This window comes from Amblyomma maculatum, chromosome 1 (assembly GCF_055883805.1).
Source record: "Amblyomma maculatum isolate TAMU_Amacu chromosome 1, ASM5588380v1, whole genome shotgun sequence".
NCBI lineage: Eukaryota > Metazoa > Arthropoda > Arachnida > Ixodida > Ixodidae > Amblyomma > Amblyomma maculatum.
Genome location: NC_139344.1, coordinates 272,915,004 through 272,922,108, shown reverse-complemented (window position 1 = coordinate 272,922,108; position 7,105 = coordinate 272,915,004). Strand labels below are relative to the sequence as shown.

The 7,105-nt window shown below is 46.8% G+C and overlaps 1 long non-coding RNA gene across 1 annotated transcript; it reads left to right on the top strand.

Moving 5' to 3' along the window:
* The first annotated feature begins 1,600 nt into the window (after positions 1 to 1,600).
* Positions 1,601 to 4,899, top strand: LOC146206546 (uncharacterized). The gene is made up of 3 exons (XR_014704449.1): positions 1,601 to 1,837; positions 2,911 to 3,878; positions 4,746 to 4,899. It is a non-coding gene; the product is annotated as an uncharacterized LOC146206546 (long non-coding RNA).
* Positions 4,900 to 7,105: the final 2,206 nt, after the last annotated feature.

Here is a 7,105-nt window from a genome sequence, read left to right as displayed (position 1 = left end):
TAGTCTTTCGTCGCGCGTCATGTAAACGCATTCTGGGGCTTATTTTTTCGGGCACGTTTGTGAACAAGGGCCCTCAAGTGAATTCGGCAAGCACATGGATAGAATCACATGGCTGGAGGCATTTCACTAAGGGCATAAATGAGTGAAGCTGTGCTGCATAGAAAGCCGGGCTTTATTAATTCACGATTACTTACATAGACGCTTCATGAAATCCTCGTGATAACAAAATGACCTGAGCGTAGGTCTCCTAACGAGACGCGGTGAGATTATATAAGGGTAAAAGATCTTGCTAACAAAGTACATATCAGTGTCAAAGCAAAAACAAACGAACGGAATAAGTAACGCTAGCGCTAGAACGCCAACCTGTAAAAGCTTAGGTAAGCAATTCAAATTGGGATTGCTAGTATTTAGAAGTTAATGCGTCTGAGAAGTGAAAATATCTACGATATAGCTTCGCTCCAATAATTCTCGCCCTGTTCATGATTCCATTATTTTACTCGCGCTTCGTTTGCCACTGAGAGGAGTCAATGTGAGGTTACAAATTTACAACTTAAGCATTTAACATGTTCATGAGAAAGATCCCACTGACAATAGGAACATCACTGTAATAACAGCTAAAGCACGTTCAGCGAACGTTGGTGCGGTAATAAGACGCAGTAAGCAAAACACGCAGCAAAGGGAGCGGAACGGAAAGCTTTGAGTAATGCGACACGCGTCTTGGGGGCAATAAAATCTCACCTTCACCGCTCAATTAAAACATGCAGCGATACGCCGCTCATGCAGACGTGTAACCGTAAAACAAGCCACCACTTTTGCAACGTGCCTGGGAGGCCGAGCCGCCGAGCTGTGACGCAGCATTGTCCCATCGTCCGGAAATGCGCACATGCAGCGGCAATCAGTTTCTCATCGAGCACAGACAGTCTTCGCCTTGCTGTAAAGCTCTACCACAACTAGCAGAATGGAATACTGACTGTTTGTTACAGATAACCCACTCTGTACGCAGCACGCAACGATGAACGTTGAACCGGAGCCGATGACGCACCCATTCCGCGGATGAAAAAAGCTTTCGTCTGAGTCATATCTGAGCTTTGGGCAACTGCGCCAAGGTCAATGTACAACTCGTCGCGCAACTTGGAAGAAAACGCGTGTAGCTGCCTACTGCCAGCGGCATCAACTCGATGATGAGGGCTCCTGCGAACTGTGAGGCGAATTATTAGCGCACAGAAAATAAGATCTGCCAGAACTCCAAAGAACTAGAAAGTAAACATAATATTCGCGCTCAGGAATAAATGCAGTTTTTGTTTCTTGCGTAAGAAAAAACGTGTCACATTTTTATTATTATTTTAACTTGTTTCTAACGGCCTCTCTCGGCCACTTATTATCCTCTGCGCAGTTGCCCAAAGCTCAGATATGACTCAGATAACTCAGACGAAAGCTTTTTTCACCTGCTCATGCCGTCGCTCCCCCTGACGCCAGATTTGCTTTTGCTTGTTTAGTTTTTTTTAGTTCGCCAAGCTGCCACCGCATGCCATGGCGCCACAACTTACACTCATCATAGAGAAAGAGAATGGTAAAGAGCGGTCACTCGGCGAAAACTGGCCCCAGGAAGTGACGCGCGACTGTTTGCGCTGCCGCCGATTGATGGATGGCGGCACCAACGTGCGCATGCGCGGACGCGCGCGCGACGGCACTCGCTGCAGCGGTAGCCCGCCGGAGCACTAGCAGACGACAAGAAGTTGTCGAAGGAAGCTGTGTGCTCGTGCCTCGCCGCGCTTGTGCGGCACAGACCTCTCGTGGGCTGCTGCGCAGAACGACAGCGGTTTGAAACGACGGCGAGGTGAGCAACGTTTTTTGCTTAACTACGCTGCATTTCAAGCAGTTTACGCTGACCATGCCGGCCGGTGCCAATAAGTTTCGCAGCTCGTGAACAGGCGCGCCAGCTGTTCAGGCGCAGTTCGTTACGCCGTAACTCTGGCGGTTCCCAACCACGGCGAGGTGTAATATGTTGTGTTCTCGGGAAACAGCTTCATTTCGAACAGTTTAGCTCGTAACGCTTGACAAAGTGGCATGTGAAGGCATCAAGGCACGCCGTTGCGCCAAAATGGCGCGCTCGCCGGCCGGTTCGGCCATGGTGACGCAGTTTGCCGAACGGCTAGTTTTGCTAAGTGTCGCGTTTAGCAGAGCAACGGTAAAGTAAGAAACGTTTCATTCTTGACTTTCTTGTCAAACTACGCAGTATTTCAGGCAGTTTAGCTCAGTACGGCGGTCTGCGCTTCACAAAGTCGCACGTGAAGGGCAGCCAACAGGCATGACAAGGCGCTCGCCAATATGGCTCGCCGGCCGCGATGACATGTGACATGGCGCGAGGATTTGCGAACGGCTAGTTTTGCGTGGTGTCACGTTTAACAGGGCAACCGCAAGGTGAGAAATGTTGCATTCTTGTAAAACTGCGAGGCATTTCGGGCAGTTTAGCTCAGCGCGGTGGTCTGCGCTTCACAAAGTCGCGTATGAAAGGCAGGCCAACATGGCGTGCTCGCCGGCCGCGGTTTTGCGTGGTGTCGCGTTACATTTAACAGGACAATGTTAAAGTGAAAAATGTTTTATTATGCGGCAAGCTTCATTGCTTCAGCTGTTCAGTGCTTTTGAAGAATATTGTTAGTTTAGTGGCTGTTATTTCACGCTCTGTAGAAATGTATTTTCAGCTAGGTTCGGTTAGCCTGCATTTCCTGACCTCTACGTTGCAAGAGTAGCTTTTGTATCAATTTTACTAATGACAGCTTTTCTGTTCTGGACCATAACTGCTGCTCACCAAGTTTTCAGTACCCACCCACATGCACAGATGTGTGCGCGGTGCAGTGGCCTTACATTTCATTGCAACCTTCTGCATCATATTCATTCCTTTTCCAACAGCACTGCATGGACCCACGGACTGTAGCCGAAGCACGGCAGATGCGACGAGGGAATGGTGTGGCCTTTCCTCAAGCGTCAGTACTCCTCTCTGCCCTGGACAATACAAGTTACCCTTGCTGAGGTAGCCGTGACTGGGACTGTGTAGTTTATGTATAATGCCTGTTTTGTTACATATCATTTGCAATAATTCGGAAATCAGTTATGCTATTTTTTGTCTCTACCTAAGTACTGTTTCTCACCTTGTGTATTTTTATTTTTCTGTATTGTGCACATCGCTTAGTGTGTGTCAAGTATTGTCAATGCATCCGTCTGCATCTGTTGCATCTCGTGTTTTATATGCGGCAAAATAAATTCATTTCGCGAAGCACTTGGCGTCGTTTCTGCACTACTGTTTTGCAAAGGCTGTGGCGCAGCTGCGTTGATGGGTAGTTTAGAGAACTGGGAATCTATTTTTACTGTTGTTATGCATGCTGAAAATAAATAGAAACACTAGCAGACCATTTAAAACCAAAATAATGTGCCAAAAGGGCAGGGAAGGGCGCAGCGCATGGCTAGCATTCAAATCGCGCGCCCTTCAGCAAGACCGGATGTAGTGGCCGCCGGCCGCTTGGTGCACTACAGTCAAATGGGCCGCTGGGCCCTATGGGAGTGTCCGCTTTTTACCAATCTCTTTCTCTATGCCCTCATCGCTTCGCTTTCAGTCTCTGTCTCCGCATGGTCCGCGTATTGCGTGCGGGAAGACGCTTGTTTTTGCTACATTCAGAGGCGATCTTGCGTCAGTTCTCACTCAGCGAACGCAGTCAAGGGTACGGCAGCAGTAACACCGTTTCCCGGAATGGTTTACTGCTGCGTTCCTTTCTGCAAGTCCAGCGGGCGGCAGTCAAGAATCACGACTGGGATATCGTTCCACGAGTTTCCCGTTACCCAAATTCGAAATGAGTGATTGAAGATCACTCGACAGGCAGACGGTAAGATATCGAGAAAGTAGAATTCCATACTCTGTGAAATTTGGCTAAATGGCTGGTCAGTTCCCACGCCACGTTGTCTGCTGGTCTACGATCGATATACAGCTAGAAGTATTGTGTTGTATGTTTGCTGGCGGCTAGAAATACGAGTGCGGCTCGTGGATACACAGCCAAGAAACTGCAGTCGTATTTTGTCGTGCTCTAGCCTGACTAAGCCGTGCACATGGCTGTGGCAAAAATTCAGTACCTGACGTACACCAGTTTTGACGAGAAGCTTGCTTTGTCGCACTATACTGTTTTGCGCAAACGCTATACCTTGAAAAACTACGACTACCTCGAAAAAAAAAACAAAAAAAAAAAAGAAAAGCAACGTGGTTCTCGGCAAGGGGAGACAGGTGCAGCTGTCAGTGCATCCAGCCAGTATATTGGAGTGGGGCCAGAGTAGTGAACCTACAGGCATTTCTTATGTTTCACGCAGTTGTCTCCCCATAAATAGCAAATTTTTGCTTCCGTTGCGTGGTTGCCACCAGAGATTTGTGGTGCAAGAGTATACACCCGGATATATTCGCAGGCCCAGGGAAACAGCCATGTTACTGTTACTGATACATGTTACCGTTTCAACAGGAGGTTAAAGACTGCCTTCTGTCGATATCAGTTTTTTTTTTTGCCATTATGGAAGTATCAGTGTGTTCTTTAAATGTGTCTTACAATGAAAATGCCTTGCATGCTGTTAATACGGCTGTCTTTCTTTTTTTTTTTTTTCGTTTAATGCTGTTGATAATGCTGTATGTCTAATTTGCAGTATATGTCACCTTTTGAGTTCGATTATGTGCACTTTAATATGCTGTAAATTGCCATATGTATTCCCAGGAGACTGGAGCTAGTCGGGCTGCTTCTCAGCTTCTTCTCCCAGTGTACTTCATCTTCATGAAGAAAACTGAACGAACTGTTATTATTTTGTGTGGTTCCAATTCTGCTCCCATATGTTCAGGGAATAAAAATTTCTTTGAACTGATGTAAGCTTGCTTCTGATTTCTCTTTCTTGCTTGATATTTTCATGCATTTTCAGCATTGAGCATGGAAATTATGAAAATGTGTAGTGGTCATAAGGAAATTTGTCCACTGGGTGAATGCATTGCTGAAGCAAATTTTCGTTTCTGAATTTCATGCTGCAGAGGTTTCTGAGGTGTTAATCTAGCATTAATAGAAGTTCATCAATATTAACTATGCTGGTTAATCCAGTTTTGCAAACAAGAGGAAGTGACATTTAAAAATTCAACCAGAATATGTGTCCTTTTCAAAGGTGAAAACACTATGAGAATAAAAGTTCTCCTACACAAGATTTTCATGGGTATCAAAAGTGGTAACACTACATGAAGTCTGGCTAACATTCCCAAGGATCCGTAGTGCTCACGAGAGTTGCTGAATTGAGTTCTGTTTGTCTCCTAATGCTTTCATCTGAAGTATTAAGGCAGCTGCGGTGACGAACGCGCGGGAGCACCGCCGATGCGAGATATGCGGCAATGCCAACGAAGCTCAATCGACGCTCGAACAACGGTCGTAACCGCGATAATTAATGTTGTGAGGAGTCATTTTGAAAATATTGTAGGCGTGAATAGTCGCTGTAGCACGTGGCTACGATTACGGTTGTGTTGCACACTTTCGTCCAGAAGGTCGCTGTTACTAGACCGCCTAAAAGACAACCACTCCTTCCGCTCGCTTTTATCTTCCTTTGTGGACAGGATGATGAAGGTAAAGTTTATTCAGCTGGGATTAGCAGACCGTAAAGGTAACCGACTTAGACGAGCGACCGTATACGTTGTTTATATATGTTCTGCTTGTTCGCGCTGCGGAAACTGTTTTCAAGATTAATGTATCAGCTAGCCTAAGGGACAGTTATTTTTCCATCAAGCAGCGAGGCGCCGCTTCACAAAATGAAGCAAGGAAATGAATATAAGGGTTGCATTTGTCAGGCGAAGCGCTGTAAATATATATCTTTTTCCTACGTGCTCCCACTGCAAAATCGCTCATGCGCCAGGATCAGGCGGTCAGCAATATTTTGGAGCCCTCCATTGCGGTGCATCTCATGGCCAGGATGTTGTTTTGAAACGTTAAACGCCGTGAATCAGTCAATCTACGCGCTAGGAACACGAAAAACAAACCGAATAACGTGCGCAGCGGTGCGCCGGGACCGTCGTGCGCGACATTGCGTCGTCTGCTGTGGGGGTTAGTTCAGGCGGCACCTTCGGTCTCTACACGACAATTTTTAGGCCCGCGCGCCTCCGTAGAGGGAGCGCCAGTGATCAGGTCGGAAGTTTATAGAGGAGGTCGTGCTTTTTTCATCCGCGGAATGGGTGCGTCGTCGGCCCCGGTTCAACGTTCATCGTTGCGTGCTGTGTACAGAGTGGGTTATCTGTAACAAACAGTCAGTATTTCATTCTGCTGGTTGTGGTAGAGCTTTACAGCAAGGCGAAGACTGTCTGTGCTCGATGAGAGACTGATTGCCGCTGCATGTGCGCATTTCCGGACGATGGGACAATGCTGCGTCACAGCTCGGCGACTCGGCTCGGCCTCCCAGGCACGTCGCAAAAGGGGTGGCTTGTTTTACGGATACACGTCTGCATGAGCGGCGTATCGCTGCATGTTTTAATTGAGTGGTGAAGGTGAGATTTTATTGCCCCCAAGACGCGTGTCGCATTGCTCATAGCCTTCCGTTCCGCGCCCTTTGCTGCGTGTTTTGCTTACTGCGTCGTATTACCGCACCAACGTTCGCTGAACGTGCTTTAGCTGTTATTACAGTGATGTTCCTATTGTCAATGGGATCTTTCTCATGAACATGTTAAATGCTTAAGTTGTAAATTTGTAACCCCACATTGACTCCTTTCAGTGGCAAATAAAGCGCGAGTAAAATATGGGAATCATGAACAGGGCGAGATTAATTGGAGCGAAGCTATATCGTAGATATTTTCACTTCTCAGACGCATTAACTTCTAAATACTAGCAATCCCAATTTGAATTGCTTACCTAAGCTCTTACAGGTTGGCGTTCTAGCGCTAGCGTTAGTTATTCCGTTCGTTTGTTTTTGTTGTTCTTTGACGCTGATATGTACTTTGTTAGCAAGATCTTTCACCCTTTTATAATCTCACCGCGTCTCGTTTGGAGACCTACGCTCAGGAAATTTTGTTATCACGAGGATTTCATGAAGACCGTGACGAATGAGCGGTGGTCGC